Source organism: Bubalus kerabau, chromosome 2, assembly GCF_029407905.1.
Source record: "Bubalus kerabau isolate K-KA32 ecotype Philippines breed swamp buffalo chromosome 2, PCC_UOA_SB_1v2, whole genome shotgun sequence".
NCBI lineage: Eukaryota > Metazoa > Chordata > Mammalia > Artiodactyla > Bovidae > Bubalus > Bubalus kerabau.
Genome location: NC_073625.1, coordinates 117,402,295 through 117,424,238, shown reverse-complemented (window position 1 = coordinate 117,424,238; position 21,944 = coordinate 117,402,295). Strand labels below are relative to the sequence as shown.

At 39.7% G+C, this 21,944-nt stretch overlaps 1 long non-coding RNA gene across 1 annotated transcript; it reads right to left on the bottom strand.

Moving 5' to 3' along the window:
* Positions 1-226: 226 nt before the first annotated feature.
* LOC129643671 (uncharacterized) lies at positions 227-21,942 on the bottom strand. Its single transcript, XR_008710422.1, has 3 exons — positions 21,799-21,942; positions 874-968; positions 227-768 (listed from the first exon to the last, which is right to left on the bottom strand). It is a non-coding gene; the product is annotated as an uncharacterized LOC129643671 (long non-coding RNA).
* Positions 21,943-21,944: the final 2 nt, after the last annotated feature.

Below are 21,944 nucleotides of genomic sequence, written 5' to 3'. Positions count from 1 at the left end.
ACTACTCACTGTTATGTTCAGAAAGGAAGTAAGCTAGGATCTGATTTATAAGAAAAAAGAATGGACTTCTATGCAGTTTTAGACACATTTTTAGACAGTTTGCATTTTAGTCTCCCATTTCACATTCCACACAGTTTTAGAAACTTCCTATTTTATAGAAGAAGAGATCAGGGCATTTTGACAGTAAGTGGAAAAGGCCAGGATTTGTATCCAGATTACAGTCTAAAGGCCATGTTCTTTCAAACAAAATATGCTGTCTTGTCAAATATAAATTATATAAAATAAATATAAGGATTAAATGTACTTATTTAACACCTGAAATTTGTAAATCTTATCTATTTCTGATTATTAGAACTGAGGGTATGGTAAGAAAGAGAGGTGGCCCTGGGCAAGTCCCAGGACACAGTGAAAGGCTGATAGGAGGAATAAGCTGCAGAAGAGGGGAGGATCAGGAAGATAGGACAAAAGTCAGCAGTTGTGGTCCCAGGAAATCAAGAGTGAGACTGTTGTAAGAAGGTTTAATAAGGAAATGCCAAATTCTATTGAAAAGTCAGTTGAGATAAAGACTGATAAATGTCTATAGGAATTAGCTTTGAGGTATTGGGGGACCTCAGTAAAAGTGGACTGGTGCATTGTGAACAGAAATATATTAGAGTCTGTTCTGAAGTGAGCAGGAGGGGAAAAAATGGAGACTATTCTAGAATCAGATAGATGTGGATTTGAATTTTGCTTCAATCTGTGCAGTCTTCTTAACCTCTGTTTCCTCAACTGCAAAAAAGGAACAAAAAGACCTTCTTAACAGAGTTGTTGAGATGAAATGACATGGCAAATGTGTGTCAGGATAGGTTTTTGGAATATTAACCAATGTTTTACCTGGTCCTTGCATTATTTGGTCCTTTCCAAATAATGAAAATAAGCCCATAAGTCAGATGGGCTATTGGACATTCATTCTTTCGGGAATGATTCACCTAGGAAAAAGCAGAGGAAAAAGAAGTGCTATAGAGTCTCAAAATCTACTCCCCAGAGAGAACTCAACACAAAAAGAAGAATAGATTTTTAAAAAATACCTGATGTTGAGTGAAGGGAATCAGAATTTGCCACCCAAAAATATGCTATTTGGTATAAAGATTATTTTAAGCTGAAAACATTTGAGATTTAACAGATGCAGAAAAATAGATTTCTCAAAGCCTCGTTATGTGACTTGATGCAACAATATTTTGGAAATAAGGCTGCCATAAATTACTCTTCAGGGCAGATCTATTCCTGGAAGGGAAAACGAGAATAAAATCTACCCTAAATTCCTTCTCCAGGGCAATTTTATGGCCCTGAAGGAGACAGGAAGACCACTCATACCTATATAAATGTAATAAACATTATTATGACTTTCTTATATCCTGTTTATCCTCCTAAAAGCCCCAACTTTAAAAATTTTTCCAAAAAGTCATTTATCTTGTTATAAGTCCCTTTCCCCACCCCGACATTTACTTACCTGGATGGTTTCTAAGCTCCCAATTCTAGCTACTCCTCTGAGTTACTCATCACTGAATTCTCCTGCATGTATGTGCACTGCATGTGAAAAATAAACTTTTTTCTTCCGTTATCTGTCTTCGTGAGTTTAATTTACATGACCTCAATAACTGAAGTTAAGGATAGGGGAAAAGGTTTTTTCTTCCCCTACATAAGTAAGCTAAGATTTCTTGACCTCAGCCCAAATAAAGACTGTCTGGGCTGGCAAAAGGGAGGAGAAGCATGACATGTCCAGGCGCAGTATGCCTCTAGAGAGGGAAACTTTGTCCATGTACATGCTTGTCTCAGAAACATGTTGTTTTGGCCTATTGTGGAATAGGAGCAGTAGGGCATTTCTTGTTTGCTCAAGAGTGACACAGACATGTGGCCCTAAGGGCTTTCAGACTCAAAGGAATCCTGCAGATGGGAGAACACCATGGTGCTTGGGGGCCACTGAAGACCACATGGACTGTGCCAATATCTCAAAGATGCTGGTATGAATGGACGACAACCAAGGACCACATATATCCCCCAAGGGAACCAATCAAGACACCCTAGAACTTAGGAACAATTTGGGTAAAGCATGAGGAAACCAAAACTGAAACTTGCCATCCCAGATGACAAGGGCTCAGTAGAAAGTAAATTGAATTATAGAAAACTAAGGCAATTCATGGGTTTCCCAGGTGGTACAGTGGTAGAATCTGTCTGCTAAGACAGAAAACACAGGAGATGCATGTTCAGTCCCTGCGTCAGGAAGATCTCTTAGAGAAGGAAATGGTAATCTACTCCAGTATTCTTGCCTGGAGAATCCCATGGACAGAGGAGCCTGGAGGGCTACAGTCCACAGGGTTGCAAAGAGCTGAGTGACTGAGCATGCATGCAGTACACACATAAGGCTACTCTACAACTACTTCTTGTTCAAGATTCAGTTCAGTTCAGTTCAGTTCAGTCGCTCAGTCGTATCAGGTATTTGTGGGGCTCATCCAGGATGTCTTACAATTCTGGGGTAAACCATATCTGCTTGAAGACTGAGTATTAATCCCAGAGTAGGAATAGAACTGAGCCATCCTGAGACAAAAACCATGATCTGGTTGGAAATTTGATGTAGAGGTGGTGTCACCTCTCAGAAGTGTCTGTTGATTTCAGAAGTACCACTGGACAGTGATGAGACCAAGCGTGAAAGAATCCTACAGCACGATTAAATTCCCTAGACAGACATAGGGTGATTAATAAAAGAGGGTGTTGGAGTGTATGTTTATGATTAAATTTTCTAAATCAGTGATGAGTGGTCCTTGTTATGGATTATGTAGCCTCCCAAAATACATATATGCTGACGTCCTAAACCCCCAGTACCTCAAAATGTGACATTATGTGGAAATAGGGTCATTGCAGACACAATTAGTTAAGATGAGGTCATACTGGATTATCTCAAATCCCTAATCCAATGTCACCGGTTTCTTTGCAAGAAGACAGCCATAAGAAAACGAAGAGACATATAGGAAGAATGTTATTTGCTGGCAGAGGCAGACATTAGTGTTATATAGTTCTATATCAAGGAATGCCAAGGACTGCTGGTGAAACCAGAAGCTAAGAGATAGGCAGGAGTAAATTCTGCCCTAGAACCTTCATGAAAGCATGGTCCTGGTGACATCTTGAACTTCCAGTCTCCAAAACTGTGAGAGAATAAATTTCTGTTGTTTTAAGCCACCCAGTTTATGGTTATTTGCTGCAGCAGCCCTAGGAAACTATTACAGTTATTATAGTTCCCTTCACCCAGGATGTCCTGAACCTCTTTTTAGGTAAGGAATAGCAATTTCAGCAGCACTAACTCCAGTTGCCAGAGCAGAGAGGCACTCAAAACACTTTCAAAACTGGTGTGTCTCTTAATCTGCTACAAAAATGGTGGCTTGGATATGTATGAGAAACCAAGTTTTGGAGGATGAAGCTAGTCTCTATAGCACTGTCCAGCTCCTGGCTGGAATTATTTAGGACCTTAATATTTCTGCTAAGAGTTTAGGAAAGTGCAAACATTTCTCTCCCCACCCCCTGCTACTGCTACTTTGTGGTAAAAATAGATAATTCCTAAATTCACAAAGAGAATCTATTTAAGCAGAAGCTAAGAGTCATCAGCCCTGGCTTCACTCAACCAGTACGAGTCTGCTTACCCCTGGACATCTTGGTATGTAAGAGAAACAACTCTTTATTAAGCCAGTGATATTCAAGCTTTCGGTTATTGATAGCCATTGCTAACTATAATGCCAATAACAATGTAGAAAACAGGAAAAAGAAAGGAGTCAATTTTTGTTTTTTGAATTTATTTTAAAACCTAGATGTCAGGGTGGTAAAAAACCAATAGCCTCAGGGTATGGGCAATAGGTTTGGAAGATTAAATGATGGCTACTCAACCCCTAGGCCACATAAATATTCCTTGGTCTGGAAATAATAAAAAATAAATTGAGTTATGGAAAAAATAAAATTGCATTTCTTGTTACATGAGTTTGTACACTAAGATTTATACTTACCATATGGTAACTCTCATTTGACTGAAAATGTTATTCCCGTCTTACCCTAGGAAATGTTGCTGCTGCTGCTGCTGCTAAATCGCTTCAGTCATGTCCGACTCTGTGCGACCCCATAGATGGCAGCCCACCAGGCTCCCCCGTCCCTGGGATTCTCCAGGCAAGAACACTGGAGTGGGTTGCCATGTCCTTCTCCAATGCTTGAAAGTGAAAAGTGAAAGTGAAGTCACTCGGTCGTGTCCGACTCTTAGCGACCCCATGGACCGCAGCCTACCAGGCTCCTCCATCCATGGGATTTTCCAGGCAAGAGTACTGGAGTGGGGTGCCATTGCCTTCTCCGTATGAAGTCTTACTACCACTCAGAACAGTACTCGTGGTCGTTATCTGAAAATTCACTTCTATTCTATACTTCTTAATAGAAATCACCATTCTTTCTCTTCCCAGACTTGAAGACTTGAGGTTGTCCTTCACTTTTCCATCTTTTTTGTCTCAGGATAGATCCATTATTTCTTGCCTTTTCTTCTATTTCTCTTTCCTTCTCCCTCTTTCTCCCCTCCTTCTTAGTCCACTTGCCTCCCTCTCTCTCCCCATTTCCTTCTTGAGGACTTCCATTATTGGGACTGCTGACATAATTAGTACATTAACTCTCCCCCCTAAATGGAACTTCAGCTCCAGCAAAGCTGATCTGTGGAGGGGAGGTGTTCAGATAGACTCTCTCACACAAAACAACTAAAACTGCTGGATACTATTTTAAAACAAACAAAACTTCTTAAAACCATTAAAGAGATGACAAGATAATAAGGAATCACTGGGCCAAAGTCAATGTGGAATCTCAGAAACAGAAAGGGAGCACAGAAATCTCTTCTGTTTGAGGGTGTATGACAGATCCAGCGAACATGAGCTGCAATTTTCCCAGCCCCTTGGGGTCTGGAGTAAAGAAAAAAGCCAGGGTCATGCAATGTGGGTATTGGTATTAGTAGGGCTGCCATTACCAAGTACCACAGATTGGGTGGCTTGAACAACAGAAAGGTATTTTCTTCACAGTTTTGGAGGCTAGAAGTCCAAGATCAAGGTGTCCACAGCTTTAGTTTAACTCTGAGGCTCTCTCCTTGGCTTACAGATGGCTACATTTTCTCTGTGTCTTGTCTTGGTCTTTCATCTGTGCATGCACACCCCTGGTGTCTTCTTTTGTGTCCACATTTCCTCTGAAGACACCAGTCAGGGAATTCCCTGGATGTCCACTGGTTAGGACTTGGTGCTTTGACTGACAGGGCCTGGGTTCAGGCCCTGGACAGGAAAATGGCATCCTGCATGTCACACAGCATGGGCAAGGGTAAGATGGTAAATTGTTTTGTGTATTAAAAAAGAAAAAAGAAAAACACGAGTCAGAATGTATTACAACCACCCTAAGGACCTAGTTTTAACTAACCATCTCTTTCAAGTCCCTGTCTCCAAATACAGTCACATTCTAAGGTGCTATATATTAGACCTTCACATGCAAATCTTAGAGTGATACAATTTAGCTCATAAAAAAGAGTACAGTATAAAACACACCCCATGCATTTGACCCCTCTGATGACAGAGAACCAGAAGTAAATAACCCTTCCACCCTCTGTCACCATGGAGATGCATGGAAGGTTGCCTCAATGATGCATAATAGGGGGTGAGGGCTCTCTCTGAGAAGCTGTAGCCCAAGGCCTGCTCTCACTAGTTGATTAGCAACCCCGTTTCATTGGTTCAGAAAGTCTCATGAGCTTAATTCACATTGGTCCTGCTGTGGTAGTGCTGACCTAAAGCAAACAAACTGCCAGGTATTTCTCCAGCAAAGACGGATTTATTCAGGATCAGCAAAGAACTGCAACTGGGGGCCTACAAATGTGATGAGCCATGTGCAAGTTCCCACACAGCAAGGGAAGGAAAAGCTTTTACAGAGAGGAAAAGGAAGTTGGGGGCCTAGAGTAATTGAAGAGCCCATGGCTTCTCATTGGTTGAGTCCTCACCAGGAAAGAAGTTCTTCTTCCTGTTGGGATCTGCTATGGCATGGGGCATGAGTACTCCCCCTTTTATTTCCAGACTCTTACTTAACTGAGATTTCTATTTATTAATTTTTAAATAGTAGTGCCTCTAAATGGTTGACAGGATCAAAATAAATCTCTAGAGAAATGTACCTTCAATCTTAAATTTTGAAGAATTCTTAAGTCATTTTGCAAAAAATAAGCACCTCAGGGTAAAAAAAATAAATAAACTAAGCAAAGTGCTGCACCCAATATGCCAGCAAATTTGGAAAACTCAGCAGTGGCCACAGGACTGGAAAAGGTCAGTTTTCACTCCAATTCCAAAGAAAGGCAATGACAAAGAATGCTCAAACTACTGCACAAATGCACTCATCTCACACGCTAGTAAAGTAATGCTCAAAATTCTCCAGGTCAGGCTTCAGCAATACGTGAACCATGAACTTCCAGATGTTAAAGCTGGTTTTAGAAAAGGCAGAGGAACCAGAGATCAAATTGCCAATATCTGCTGGATCATCAAAAAAGCAAGAGAGTTCCAGAAAAACATCTACTTCTGCTTTATTGACTATGCCAAAACCTTTGACTGTGTGGATCACAATAAACTGTGGAAAATTCTGAAAGAGATGGGAATACCAGACCACCTGACCTGCCTCTTGAGAAATCTGCATGCAGGTCAGGAAGCAACAGTTAGAACTGGACATGGAACAACAGACTGGTTCCAAATAGGAAAAGGAGTACGTCAAGGCTGTATATTGCCACTCTGCTTATTTAACTTCTATGCAGAGTACATCATGAGAAATGCTGGGCTGGATGAAGCACAAGCTGGAATTAAGATTGCTGGAAGAACTATCAATAGTGTCAGATATGCAGATGACACCACACTTATGGCAGAAAGTGAAGAACTAAAGAGTCTCTTGATAAAAGTGAAAGAGGAGCGTGAAAAAGTTGGCTTAAAGCTCAACATTCAAAAAATGAAGATCATGGCATCCTGTCCCATCACTTCATGGCAAATAGATGGGGAAACAGAAGAAACAGTGGCTGAGTTTATTTTGGGGGGGGGGGGTCCAAAATCACTGCAGATGGTGACTGCAGCCATGAAATTAAAAGACGCTTGCTCCTTGGAAGAAAAGTTATGACCAACCTAGACAGCATACTAAAAAGCAGAGACATTACTTTGCCGACAAAGGTCCATCCAGTCAAAGCTATGGTTTTTCAAATAATCATTTATGGATGTAAGAGTTGGACTATAAAGAAGGCTGAGCGCCAAAGAATTGATGCTTTTGAACTGTGGTGTTGAAGAAGATGCTTGAGAGTCTCTTGGACTGTGAGGAGATCCAACCAGTCCATCGTAAAGGAGATCAGTCCTGAGCGTCCATTGGAAGGACTGATGTTGAAGCTGAAACTCCAGTACTTTGGCCACCTGATGTGAAGAGCTGACTCATTGAAAAAGACCCTGATGCTGGGAAAGATTGAAGGCGGGAGAAGAAGGGGATGAAAAAGGTTGAGATGGTTGAATGGCATCACCAACTCAATGGACAGGAGTTTGAGTAAGCTCCGGGAGTTGGTGATGGACAGGGAGGCCTGGCGTGCTGCAGTCCATGGGGTCACAAAGAGTCAGACATGACTGAGCGACTGAACTATTTGTAAATATAAATTTTTGTTATAGTCTGGGATGTAGTTAAACATTTATATTAAAAGAAATAAGACTTTTGTGGCTCCTAGGTGGCCACATAAGTGGTAAAAAACCTGCATGCCAATGCAGGAGAATTGTGTTCACTCCCTGGGTTGGGACGATCCCCTGGAGGAGGAAATGGCAACCCACTCCAGTATTCTTGCATGGGAAATACCATGGACAAAGGAGCCTTGTGGGCTGTAGTCCATGGGTTTGCAAAGAGTCAGACATGGCTAAGGCATACACATACAAATTAGACTTTGACATGCTCTTGCCTGTTTTAAAGACCTAATTTCCCCAATGAAGAATGTAAAAACCAGTCTGAATTCAGGTTCCTAATCTTGTAATAAAGACTGATCACATTATTCTCCCATTGTAGGTGATAATAGTGTATTGAGTTAATTTTAATCTTATAAAAATTATAATTACTTTGAATGGAAATGTATGTGTCTGACACCAGTTACAATCCACAGCTAAGATATTTCTTCAGAGTACATGAAGCATCATTATGTATATTAAACAAATAAGCTAGATCTTATTTAAGGGAATTAAAGAAATTCAACTTGACTGTATCACTACACTTTGCAGTACTCGGCAAACTCTGACAGCTTTATCTCCCAGTGGCTATAATATACAAAGATCATTTTTTCTTGCAGAAATACGTTGCTCTGTTTTCCCTGAGGCTGCATCTACCTGTAATAATTTTTGGATATTTTTAAGAGCCAAAAATAGGTTTTGGTGAAACAATCAAAGCATGACTTTATTTGATAAAACAACAAAAGAAGAAAAAAAGGAGCAGGAGATGAACTATAAGCGGAAAAGATGAAGCATAAGTGGAAAACCTCATCCCATTATTGAAAAGACACCTGAGTTTTGTTCTTTAGAGATTATAATGTTATCAGACCACTCTTAAGAAATTTTAAATTGAGTAGTTCCCCGCTTAGTCTCCATTTCACTACAGTGATTGCAGTAACCCACAATCAACCCATGGTCCAAAACTACTAACTAGAAAATTTCAGATATTAAAAATGCATGTATTTTAAATTGCCTGCCATTCTGAGTAGCATGAGGGAATCTCACGTTATCCTTCTCCTTCCTCCTCAGGACTAGGATGAAATCATCTCTTTATCCAGAGTGTTTAAGGTGTACAGGATCCTTGGCTTGTTAGTATGTAACAATTTTACTCCAAACAATTTTGGCTCCAAAATCACTGCAGATGGTGACTGCAGCCATGAAATTAAAAGATGCTTGCTCCTTGGAAGAAAAGTTATGACCAACCTAGACAGCATATTAAAAAGCAGAGACATTACTTTGCCAACAAAGGTTCGTCTAGTTAAAGCTATGGTTTTTCCAGTAGTCATGTATGTATGCTAGAGTTGGACTATAAAGAAAGCTGAGTGCCGAAGAACTGATGCTTTTGAACTGTGGTGTTGGAGAAGACTCTTGAGAGTCTCTTGAACTGCAAGGAGATCCAACCAGTCCATCCTAAAGGAGATCAGTCCTGGGTGTTCATTGGAAGGACTGATTTTGAAGTTGAAACTCAAATACTTTGGCCACCTGATGTGAAGAGCTGACTCACTGGAAAAGTCCCTGATGCTGGGAAAGATTGAAGGAAGGTGGAGAAGGGGACGAAAGAGGATGAGATGGTTGGATGGCATCACCGACTCAATGGACAGGAGTATGGGTAAACTCTGGGAGTTGGTGATGGACAGGGAGACCTGGAGTGCTGTGGTCCATGGGGTCGCAAAGAGTCGGACACGACTGAGTGACTGAACTGAACTGAACTGAAGCACACACAGAGAGATCCAGGTATCATGTATGAGAAGCAGGATAAATAACAGTGAACGAACATGCAAAGTCTTCAGATACTGAATTTACCAGGCAAGGATTAAAAATAACTGTGACTATCATGTTTAAAGAAATAAAGTGAAAGTTTGAAAGCACCTGCAAGTAACAAGAAAATGTTTAAATACCTAATCAGATTTGAAATACAAATAGAACTTATAGAAATAAAAAATACAATAATTTGATTTTTTCCAGTTATTTCATACAAGTTTTAAACAAACAGAAAATCTGAAAGAATACCTGTACACTACTACCTAGATTCAATCATTATTAACATTTTATCATAGCTATGTTACATATTTTTAAATTTGCTGAACCATTTAAAAGTAAATTGCAGACATCATAATAGTTTACCCCTAAATATGTTAGAGTGTACCTCTGTGAAATAAAAACACTTTTTCATAACTACAACGTCATTATCTTATTTAAGAAAATTAATAATTGCCTAATGTCATCTCATATTGAGTCCATATTAAAATTTTCAGTTTGCAAAAAATGTTTTTTATAGCTGCTTTCTTTTTTGTTATAACTAGCATCCAATGAAGGCATTGACTGTGGTGCTTTCCTTTTCATTCCCTTTTCATCTAGAACAATCCTCTTGCCTTCTCCCTCCCCCATACCTGCCTGCCCCCACCTATGACACTGATTCTTTTGAAGAGACTAGCATGGTGAATGCTTACATTTTGGATCTACCTGAGTGCTTCCTTATAGAATTCTTTATTTTTTGATTTGTCTTATATTTTGGAAATTAAGCCTGGAAGTTTAAGTTTTGCCAAGAATATGGCACAGGTGATGCTGGTTTATTTCTTAACATATCATGTTAGGAACTCCCCTAGCAGTTCAGTGGTTAAGACTCTGTACTTCCACTGCCAGGGGCATGGGTTCCATCCCTAGTTGGGGAACTAAAGTCTCACATGCTGTGCAGTCAAAAGAAAAACAAATATAATATATTGTTCTGTCTCATTCTTAGTAATATTAATTAACTTTAATGATTTGGTTGAGGGGATGATTGCCAGACATCTTCCCCAAAATGAAATTTTAAAAATATCTGGACAGTTTATCAATTTCTTATAAAGTTAAACATACATTCACTATATGACCCAGCAATTCTACACCCAAGTATTTCCCAAGAGAAGTGAAAACTTATGTTCACACAAAAACTTCTACACGACTTGGTAGTAGCTTTATTCATAATAGCAACTGGAAACAACCCAAATACCCTTCAACTGATGAGTGAACAAATAATTGTAGTACATGCTTACAACTGAATCCTATTTAGCAGTAAAAAGGAATGAAATACTGATATAGACAACATATGGGTGACTCTTTTAAAATTTTATTTATTTTTGGCTGCATTGGGTCTTTATTGCTGCACGCGAGCTTTCTCTAGCTGCAGCCAGCGGGGGCAACTCTTCATTTTGACGTGCAGGCTTCTCATTGCAGTGGCTTCTCGTTGCAAAGCACGAGCTCTAGAGTGCAGGCTTAGTAGTTACAGCGCATGGGGTTAGTTCTTCTGTGGCATATGGGATCTTCTTGGATCAGGGATCGAAGGATCAAATCCATGTTCTCTGCATTGGCAGGTGGATTCTTAACCACTGGACCACCAGGGAAGTTCTGCATGAATCTTAAATGCATTATGCTAAGTGCAAGATGCCAGACTCAAAAGGCTCCACCGTGTATATTCTATTTACGTAACATTCTGGAAATATTTAAAAAGTAGGAACAGAAAACTCTAACCCTAAACCAAGGACCAGTCTTTAAATATCATATTGAGAGACAGAAGTTTCCAATGACCAACATACTCACACACTGTTTTCCTGGTATGAAGGAACCTAGAAAGGTAAAGTATCATTGGGAAGGATTCTGCTACTGCTGCTGCTAAGTCGCTTCAGTCGTGTCCGACTCTGTGCGACCCCACAGACGGCAGCCCACCAGGCTCCCCCGTCCCTGGGATTCTCCAGGCAAGAACACTGGAGTGGGTTGCCCTTTCCTTCTCCAATGCATGAAAGTGAAAAGTGAAAGTGAAGTCGCTCAGTTGTGTCTGACTCCTAGCGACCCCATGGACTGCAGCCTACCAGGTTCCTCCGTCCATGGGATTTTCCAGGCAAGAGTACTGGAGTGGGGTGCCATTGCCTTCTCCAGGGAAGGATTCTAGGTAAAGGTAAAATCAGAACAAAGGAGTACAGGGGTAATACATCAGGCTCAGAGTGAAGCTTTATGAATGGAGCAGATTTTGACAATTGCCTAATTAACACCCATTCCCCTCCTTCTTCCTAAAAGGACCAGACTTCAGGGAGGTATCCACCTTCCTCCACAAAGCCATATGCTTTACTAAAAACCAGTTATGTTTATCTCACATTCTTTGGCAGGGACAGCTTTAGGAACAGAATTGTGACTCAATTCAGACCGATGAAATCTGAAGGAAAGTCTCTCAAGGGACTTCTAGGAAATGTTTCCTTTCTCAATTAAAAAAAAAAGAGAAAAAGGCAGAAGAGATGAGCTGGCTCTTCTTCCTCTGGATGTTATTGTATCTGGATGTGATGTTTGCAAACAGGTGGATTCTCAACCAATGGACCACCAGAGAAGTCCAGACATTTCTAGTTATAGTATAGTCAAATTTATCACTTTTTGCCTTCGTAGTTTATGATTTTATGTTTTAATAATTTTTTTCACTTCCTTGATAAAAACCTGCTGATCCACAGCTTTAGGGTGTTCTGTATATGCAGGTCAGGAAGCAATAGTTAGAACTGGACATGGAACAACAGCCTGGTTTCAAATAGGAAAAGGAGTATGTGTAGGCTGTATATTTTCACCCTGCTTATATGCAGAGTACATCATGAGACACGCTGGGCTGGAAGAAGCACAAGCTGGAATCAAGATTGCTGGGAGAAATATCAATAACCTCAGATATGCAGATGACAGCACCCTTATGGCAGAAAGTGAAGAGGAACTAAAAAGCCTCTTGATGAAAGTGAAAGAGGAGAGTGAAAAAGTTGGCTTAAAGCTCAACATTCAGAAAACGAAGATCATGGCATCTGGTCCCATCACTTCATGGGAAATAGATGTGGAAACAGTGTCAGACTTTATTTTGGGGGGCTCCAAAATCACTGCAGATGGTGACTGCAGCCATGAAATTAAAAGACGCTTACTCCTTGGAAGGAAAGTTATGACCAACCTAGATAACATATTCAAAAGCAGAGACATTACTTTGCCAACAAAGGTCTGTCTAGTCAAGGCTATGGTTTTTCCATTGGTCATGTTATGGATGTGAGAGTTGGACTGTGAAGAAGGCTGAGCGCCAAAGAATTGATGCTTTTGAACTGTGGTGTTGGAGAAGACTCTTGAGAGTCCCTTGGACTGCAAGGAAATCCAACCAGTCCATTCTGAAGGAGATCAGTCCTGCGTGTTCTTTGGAAGGAATGATGCTAAAGCTGAAACTCCAGTACTTTGGCCACCTCATGCGAAGAGTTGACTCATTGGAAAAGACTCTGATGCTGGGAGGGATTGGGGGCAGGAGGAGAAGGGGACGACAGAGGATGAGATGGCTGGATGGCATCACCGACTTGATGGACTTGAGTTGAGTAAACTCTGGGAGTTGGTGATGGATGGGGAGGCCTGGTGTGCTGTGATTCATGGGGTTGCAGAGTTGGACACAACTGAGTGACTGAACTGAACTGAAATGAACTGAACCACCCTCTGGCCTATATGAATGGTGCACCCTGGAGCACTAAGTACATGGCACTCCCTTCTTAAGTTTTGCAAGGCAGTCTGACTTAAAGTCTTTAGGAGAAGCCCCTATAAATATGCTATCATGAAAGTTACAAAGTTTTGCTCCTCTTACTTAAATCTTAATGAATCTATAATCTATTTTTGTCTCTAAGGTTAGGATCTAGTTGTATTTAGGTCCCAGGGTTATTGATTGGTTAGTCCATCCTTTCCTCACTAATCACCATGACCTCACCTCTGTCATGGTGTCCATATACCTTTGTGTTTGTGTATGGACTCTCTGTTCTGTATTCTGTCTATCCCCCACCCATACCATACAGTCTTAGTTACTGTACCTTATGCCTTAATATCTAGTAGGCAAAACTTCTACCTGTTCTACTTAAAAAGTGTCTTGTTTATTACTGATTTTTTGGTTTCGAATTTTAAAATCACCTTAGTAAAATGTTGGAGAAATTCTGTGGGATTTTGATTGGGATTACATTGAATTTATCAACTATTGTATAGAAAATTACCATGTTTATAACATTGGGTCTTCCTACACATGAATATAGTAGATTTCTTCATTTTATGTCTATCAATAAAGTTTATCATTTTCTTTACAAGAACTTTTGCATTTTTGTTAAATCTATACTTAAACATATTTTATATTTTTAGTCACTATCATGAATGGGATATTTTTAAAATTACAGTTCCAAACTATTTGCTGTTCATCTTTAGGAATACAGTTTTAAAATATGCATTTTGGTTTTATATCCAGAAATATCCTTGAACTTTTCTGTTGATTTCAAAATTTGTTAGTTTGCTTAGATTTTCTGTGCAAATAGTCATATAGTATACAATAACAATTTTTTCTTCTTTAAAACTTTTTAAATATATTCTTTCTTGTCTTACTACTATGGCTAGGACTTCTCATATATCTCTGAATAGAAATAGTGTTAGAGTGTATACTTATCTTGTTTTTGACTTTAAATATTTTATTATTAGTTATAACACTGTTTACTCTGTGCTTTTAGTAAATATCCTTCATTAAGTTAAGGAAGCTTTTTCCTCTACCTAGAGCATTAAGGATGTTTTTAGTTTTGTTTTGTGGAAGGATATTGATTTACATCAATGTTTTTTCTGTGTCTGATCAAATGGATCAAATGGTTTCTTATATTTAATTTATTCTACTATCAAAATTACATTGAAAAAATTTTGTTATAAAATTATACCTGCATTCCTGAATAAATCTAGTTAAAAAGTAATGCATATATGTGTGTGTCTTATTGGATTTCTAAATTTTGGTTTAGTATAGCATTTTTATCTTGATTAACCATGAGTGAGGCTGAGTTTTCATTTACTGCTTTGTTTTCAGAAGGAGTTATTTGTCCCTATTGTTCCTTTTCTGGAATAATCTGCATTAGTTTAGGACCACCTGTTTCTTTTCTTCTTCTTTTTTTTTCTATTTCTTTTTTCTTTCTCTCTTTTTGGTAGAAATCACCTGTAAAGTCATCTGGGTCTGGTTGTTTATTTGTGTAGTTAAGTCAATTTTGTTAATTGTCATAAGTCTACTCATAGTTGAGTCAATTTTGGTAAAGTATATTTTTCCAGGAAACTGCCATCTATTTCCTAATTCATAGGCATAATGTTGTTCATATTCTCTTATTTTAAAAGTCACTGCTCTGTTATGTCCCTTTTTTTTCTTAATCTAATTTGTAAAAGGATTTCGATTTTACTTGTTATTTCAGAGAACTGGCTTTTGTATTTTGTTTTCTATCTTATTGATTTTTGCATTTTCCCCTTTAAATTTCCCTGGGTTAATTCTGTTGTTTCTTTATTAACCTCTTGATTATTGAGGTCCTCATTTTCTAACCTTCTCTAATATAACCATTTAAGGTTGCAAACTTGTTCTTTAGGTACTCTTAAAACTGCATTTCACAAATTCTGATATGTATTTTCTCGACAATTAAGTTTTAAATATTTTTCACTTTCTATTTGTGCCCATCAACCTGCCTTTGGTTCTCCAGACCCACCCACTGTCTTCTCTCTCCACTCTACTCTCTGCCCCACAAGCTGTTGTGTCCTCTGTCTTCCAGTTGAGTCTCTCAGAGCTATCTGAGATGCTGCCTCCAGGGCTGCAGTCCTCATTTTGTCCCAAATAAAACTTAACTCACAACTCTCAAGTTGTACATCTTTTTTTAGTCGACATTCTCATCAACTAGATTTAAGAGTTCCATTTGCTTTACATACTCTCTAACACTTGGTATAGTAAGTCATTTAATAATTCTGATAAGTGTGGCATGGTATTTTACTGCAATTTTAATTTGTATTTGCCACAGGGAGGCCTGGCGTGCCATAGTTCATGGGGTCGCAAAGAGTCAGACATGACTTGAGTGACTGAACTGAACTGAATGACTAATAGGGTTTCCTTGGTGGCTCAGACTGTAAAGAATCTGCCTGCGATGCAGGAGATGTGGATTCAATCCCTAGGTGCCTGGGTTCAATCCCTGGGTCCAGGAAATCCCCTGGAGAAGGAAATGGCAACCCACTCCAGTATTCTTGCCTGGGAAATCCCATAGACAGAGGAGGCTGGCAGGCTACAGTCCATGGTGTTGCAAAGAGTCGGACACAAATGAAGCAACTTAGCACTAAGCACGCATGCTGTCTTCCAGTTGGGTTCTGCTAGTAGAGATTCCTGGCAAGAAATGGTAGAGGAGGAGGAGAGTGAGGTTAGGGTATTTATTTTCCTGGTCTTATAGTGATATACTTGCTGCTGCTGCTGTTGCTAAGTTGCTTCAGTTGTGTCCAACTCTGTGCGACCCCATAGACAGCAGCCCACCAGGCTCCCCTGTCCCTGGGATTCTCCAGGCAAGAACACTGGAGTGGGTTGCCATTTCCTGTCCAATGCATGAAAGTGAAAAGGGAAAGTGAAGTCGCTCAGTCATGTCCGATTCCCTGCGATCCCATGGACTGCAGAACGCCAGGCTTCCCTGTCCCTCACCATCTACACGAGCTTGTTCAAACTCATGTCCATTGAGTCGGTGATGCCATCCAACCATCTCATCTTCTGTCATCCCCTTCTCCTCCCGCCTTCAATATTGCCCAGCATCAAGGTCTTTTCCAGTGAGTCAGTTCTTTGAATCAGGTGGCCAAACTATTGGAGCTTCAGCTTCAGCATCACTCTTTCCAATGAATATTCAGGACTGATTTCCTTTAAGATTCACTGGTTGGATCTCCTTGTAGTTCAAGGGACTCTCAAGAGTCTTCTCCAACACCACAGTTAAAAATCATCAATTTTTGGTGCTCAGCTTTCTATTGTGGTCCAACTCTCACATCCATACATGACTACTGGAAAAACCATAGCTTTGACTCTGAGGACCTTTGTCAGCAAAGTAATGTCTCTGCTTTTTAAAATGTTGTCTAGGTTGGTCATAGTTTTTCTTCCAAGGAGCAAGCGTCTTTTAATTTCAAGACTGCAGTCCTCATCTGCAGTGATTCTGGAGCTCAAGAAAATAGTCTGTCACTGTTTTCACTGTTTTATCATGTATTTGCCATGAAGTGATGGGACACGATGCCATGATCTTCATTTTTTGAATGTTGAGCTTTAAGCCAGCTTTTTCACTCTCCTCTTTCACTTTCAAGAGGCTCTTTAGTTCTTCTTTTCTTTCTGCCATAAGGGTTGTGTCATCTGCATATCTGACGCTATTGATAGTTCTCCTGGCAATCTTGATTCCAGCTGTGCTTCATCCAGCCTGGCATTTCCCATGATGTACTCTACATATAAGTTAAATAAGAAGGGTGACAATATGCAGCCTTGACATACTCCTTTCCCAACTTGGAACCAGTCAGCTCTTCCATGTCCAGTTCTAACTGTTGCTTCTTGACCTGCATACAGATTTCTCAGGAGGCAGGTCAGGTGGTCTGGTATTCCCATCTCTTCCAGAATTTCCCACAGTTTGTTGTGGTTCACAGAGTCAAAGGCTTTGTGTAGTCAATAAAGCAGAAGTAGATGTTTTACTGGAATTCTCGCGCTTTTTCGATGATCCAACAGATGTTGGCAATTTGATCTCTGGTTCCTCTGCCTTTTCTAAATCCAGCTTTAACATCTGGAAGTTCTAGGTTCACATACTGTTGAAGCCTCACCTGGAGAATTTTGAGCATTGCTTTGCTAGCATGTGAGATGAGTGCAGTTGTGTGGTAGTTTGAACATTCTTTGGCATTGCCTTTCTTTGGGACTGGAATGAAAACAGACCTTTTCCAGTCCTGTGGCCACTTTGAGTTTTCCAAATTTGCTGGCATACTGAGTGCAGCACTTCTACAGCATCATCTTTTAGGACTCGAAATAGCTCAACTGGAATTCCATCACATCCACTAGCTTTGTTCGTAGTGATGCTTCCTAAGGCCCACTTGACTTTGCATTCTAGGATGTCTGGCTGTAGGTGAGTGATCACACCATCATGGTTATCTATTCATTAAGATCTTTTTTGTATAGTCCTTCCATGTATTCTTGCCACCTTTTCTTAATATCTTCTTCTGTTAGGTCCATACCATTTCTGTCCTTTATTGTGCCCATCTTTGCATGAAATATTCCCTTGGTATCTCTAATTTTCTTGAAGAGATCACTAGTTTTTTCCATTCTATTGTTTTCCTCTATTTCTTTGCATTGATCACTGAGGAAGGCTTTCTTATCTCTCCTGGCTATTCTTTGGAACTCTGCATTCAGATGGGTATAACTTTCCTTTTCTCCTTTGCCTTTCACTTCTCTTCTTTTCTCAGCTATTTGGAAGGCCTCCTCAGACAGCCATTTTGCCTTTTTGTATTTCTTTTTCTTGGGGATGGTCTTGATCACTGCCTCCTGTACAATGTCAGGAACCTCTGTCCATAGTTCTTTAGGCACTTTGTCTTTATGATCTAATCCCTTGAATCTATTTGTCACTTCGACTGTATAAATCATAAAGGGTTTTCCCTACTTTCTTCAATTCAATTTTCTTGAATTTGGCAATAAAGAGTTCATGATCTGAGCCACAGTCAGCTCCCAGTCTTGTTTTTGCCGACTGTATAGAGTTTTGCCATCTTCAGCTGCAAAAAATATAATCAATCTGATTTCAGTATTGACCATCTGGTGACGTCCATGTGTAGAGTTGTCTCTTGTGTTGTTGGAAGGGAGTGTTTGCTATGACCAGTGTATTCTCTTGGCAAAACTCTGTTAGCCTTTGCTCTGCTTCATTTTGTTCTCCAAGGCCAAACTTGCCTGATTCTCCAGGTTATCTCTTGACTTCCTATTTTTGTATTCTAGTCCTCCCCTATGATGAAAAGGACATCTTTTTTTTGGTATGTTCTAGAAAGTCTTGTAGATCATAGAACCATTGAACTTCAGTCTGTTTGGCATTAGTGGTTGGGGTATAGAGTTGCATTACTGTGATATTGAATGGTTTGCCTTGGAAATGAACAGAGATCATTCTGTCATTTTTGAGATTGCACCCAAGTACTGCATTTTGGACTCTTTTGTTGACTATGAGGGCTACTCCATTTCTTCTAAGGATGAAGAAGATAATAGATATAAGATACATCTGTTTCTTGCTCTGGTTTTTCCTCTCCTTTTTTTGCACCTTTGTGTGAACATGAACCAGTTTCCCAAATCCATGACTGGTTCCTGGGCTTCCTCAACCCACCTAGAAACTGTAGCAACCTGGGTCATTTAACTGACAATACTCTTGATTAGGAGTACAGGCCAATCATATAACCCTATGGTTACTTTGATTTGACTTGGTTGTTTTTAAAATAATAGATATGAGTCATCTGAATTAAATTCGCCCATTCCCGTCCATTTAGCTCACTGATTCCTAGAATGTCGATATTCACTCTTGCCATCTCCTGTTTGACTACTTCCAATTTACCTTGATTCATGGACCTAACATTCCAGGTTCCTATGCAATATTGGCATCAGATATTTACAGCATTGGACTTTACTTTCATCAGCAGTCATATCTACACCTGGGCATTGTTTTCACTTTGGCTCCATCTCTTCATTCTTTCTGGAGTTATTTCTCCACTTTTCTCCAGTAGCATATTGGGCACCTACTGACCTGGGGAGTTTATCGTTCAGTGTCATATCTTTTTGCCTTTTCATACTGATGTTTAAGTTTGGGATAGTTGCTCTTTGACATCCAAAACTTTAATTTTCCATTATTCAATGTACAATATTTTTGCAATTTAAGTTCCTGAGCACAATCCATGTTTTTTAAAGAATGTATTTTCCATGATTTGGGGGACATATTTAAATATATTTTCTTGTGATTCCAAAGAACTTTCATATTCTTTAAAAATCCAAAAAAACTGTCAAGGTTTTGTTATTAATTTCCTGTCTCCTTTCTTTTAGCTTATTTTTTTAATTTCTACAAAATCTTTTCTAGAGTCGTGGATTTCACAATCTTTGCCACTTTTTCATAAGATTTATTTAAAAATGACATCATGATATCTGAACCCTAAGACTTTGGAAATAAAACCTACAGATCTCATTGTTAGCCTCTGCATTTAATGAAGATACAGAAATAATTGCACATAGTTTTTGTAGTCAGTGGTGTTAGACTAACTTATTTGGAACCTGATTTTGCATGGTGGCTTCAGAGACACAGACTTTTGGATTAAGGTCTTTAGGAAGGAAGAGGTCACACTGTTTCTTGCTCTGCTTTTTCCTCTCTTTTTTTGCACCTTTGTGTGAACGTGAACCAGTTTTCCAAATCCATGACTGGTTCCTGGGCTTCCTCAACCCACCTAGAAACTGTAGCAACCTGGGTCATTTAACTGACAATACTCTTGATTAGGAGTACAGGCCAATCATATAACCCTATGGTTACTTTGATTTGACTTGGTTGTTTTTAAAATTCATCTCAATAGTGCATTTATAGACTTTTAGGATGGCTCAATTCTCCAGATGACTCATCGTCTTTTATTGGGCCATTTTTTCTGTGTAGATGCAAAATATGTAGTTGGGAGGTAGTTTAAGAGCCTAAATTGAGTCTCTCTAACTTTATTTTCAAGGTAAGGGATCATCAGATTTAAGCGTACTCCTATAATTGTTTTTAAACATACTTTAAGTCATATAATTAACATAATAATATTATCTTTGCTTAAAAATAAAGGATGCAGAGTACATCATGAGAAATGCCAGGCTGATGAAGCACAAGCTGGAATCAAGACTGTTGAGAGAAATATCAATAATCTCAGATATGCAGATTAAGGCAAAAAGTGAAGAGGAACTGAAGAGCCTCTTGATGAATGTGAAAGGGGAAAGTGAAAAAGGTGGCTTGCAACTCAACATTCAAAAAATGAAGATCATGGCTTCTGGCCCCATCACTTCATGGCAAATAGATGGTGAAACAATGGAAACAGTGACAGACTTTATTTTCTTCAGCTCCAAAATCACTGCAGATGGTGACTGCGGCCATGAAATTAAAAGACACTTGTTCTTTGGAAGAAAAGCTATGACCAAGCGAGACAGCATTTTAAAAAGCAGAGACTTTACTTTGCTGACAAAGGTCCGCAGAGTCAAAGCTATGGTTTTTCCAGTAGTCTTGTACGGATGTGAGTGTTGAACCATAAAGAAATCTGAGTGCCGAAGAATTGATGGTTTTGAACTGTGGTGTTGGAGAAGATTCTTCAGAGTCCCTTGGACTGCAAAGAGATCAAACCAGTGAATCCTAAAGGAAATTAATCCTGAATATTCATTGGAAGGACTGATGCTGAATCTGAAGCTCCAATACTTTGGCCACCTTATTCAAAGAATGGACTCATTAGAAGAGACCCTGATGCTGGGCAAGATTGAAGGCGGGAGGAGAAGGGGACGACAGAGGATGGGATGGTTAGATGGCATCATTGACTCAATGGATATGAGTTTGAGCAAGGTCGGGTAGGTGGTGAGGGACAAGGAAGCCTGGCCTGCTGCAGTCCATAGGGTTGAAAAGAGTCAGACATGACTGAGTGAACAATAACAAGAAAGGATTAATAAAGACCCTCAAAGTCCCCTTTCACCATGCCCTCCATTCCTCCTCTCTAGAGGTAACTATTATCATTTTGACCTTTCCAGTGACCTCTCTATACATATCTTTTCTATTCTGCACATTCTATTCTATTCTTTTCTACACATATACACACTTGTTTCCCTTGCATGAGGAAACTGAGACCTTGAAGGGAGACCTGTTGCAAATTTATTGAAGGAAAGCGGACTGGACAATCGTTTACTAAAACCTACAATGTGTCAGGCTCTGCGCCCAGAACTTTATTTGCACTAATGATCCTGGTATTTTACTTCTGCTGGATGGGCTGCCGCACTAATCAGTTTGGAAGTTGGGAAGCAGGTGCAAAAGTCGCTTCGGTGTAGTGATATAGGATATGTATTTTGATGCCAGTTGCAGGAAACCTAGCAGAGGGCTCCAGAGTTGCAAAAACAACAAAACACAGTCATCCGAAGTTGGGTCTGTTAAAAAAAAAAAAAAAAAAAAAGCTTGTGAAGCGGAAACGCGAGTCGTCTACTACTTACCAAGACCTTCGAAAACTTATCTATGAGATTAGTCTTGGAGCTCAAAGAAGGCACCAGAGGTCGCAAAGGATGCGGTGGCAGGCAGCAACAGAGCAGCCAACCGGGAGAGCCGAGCGCTCCCACCGTCTGCAAGTGCGCCTGCGCTG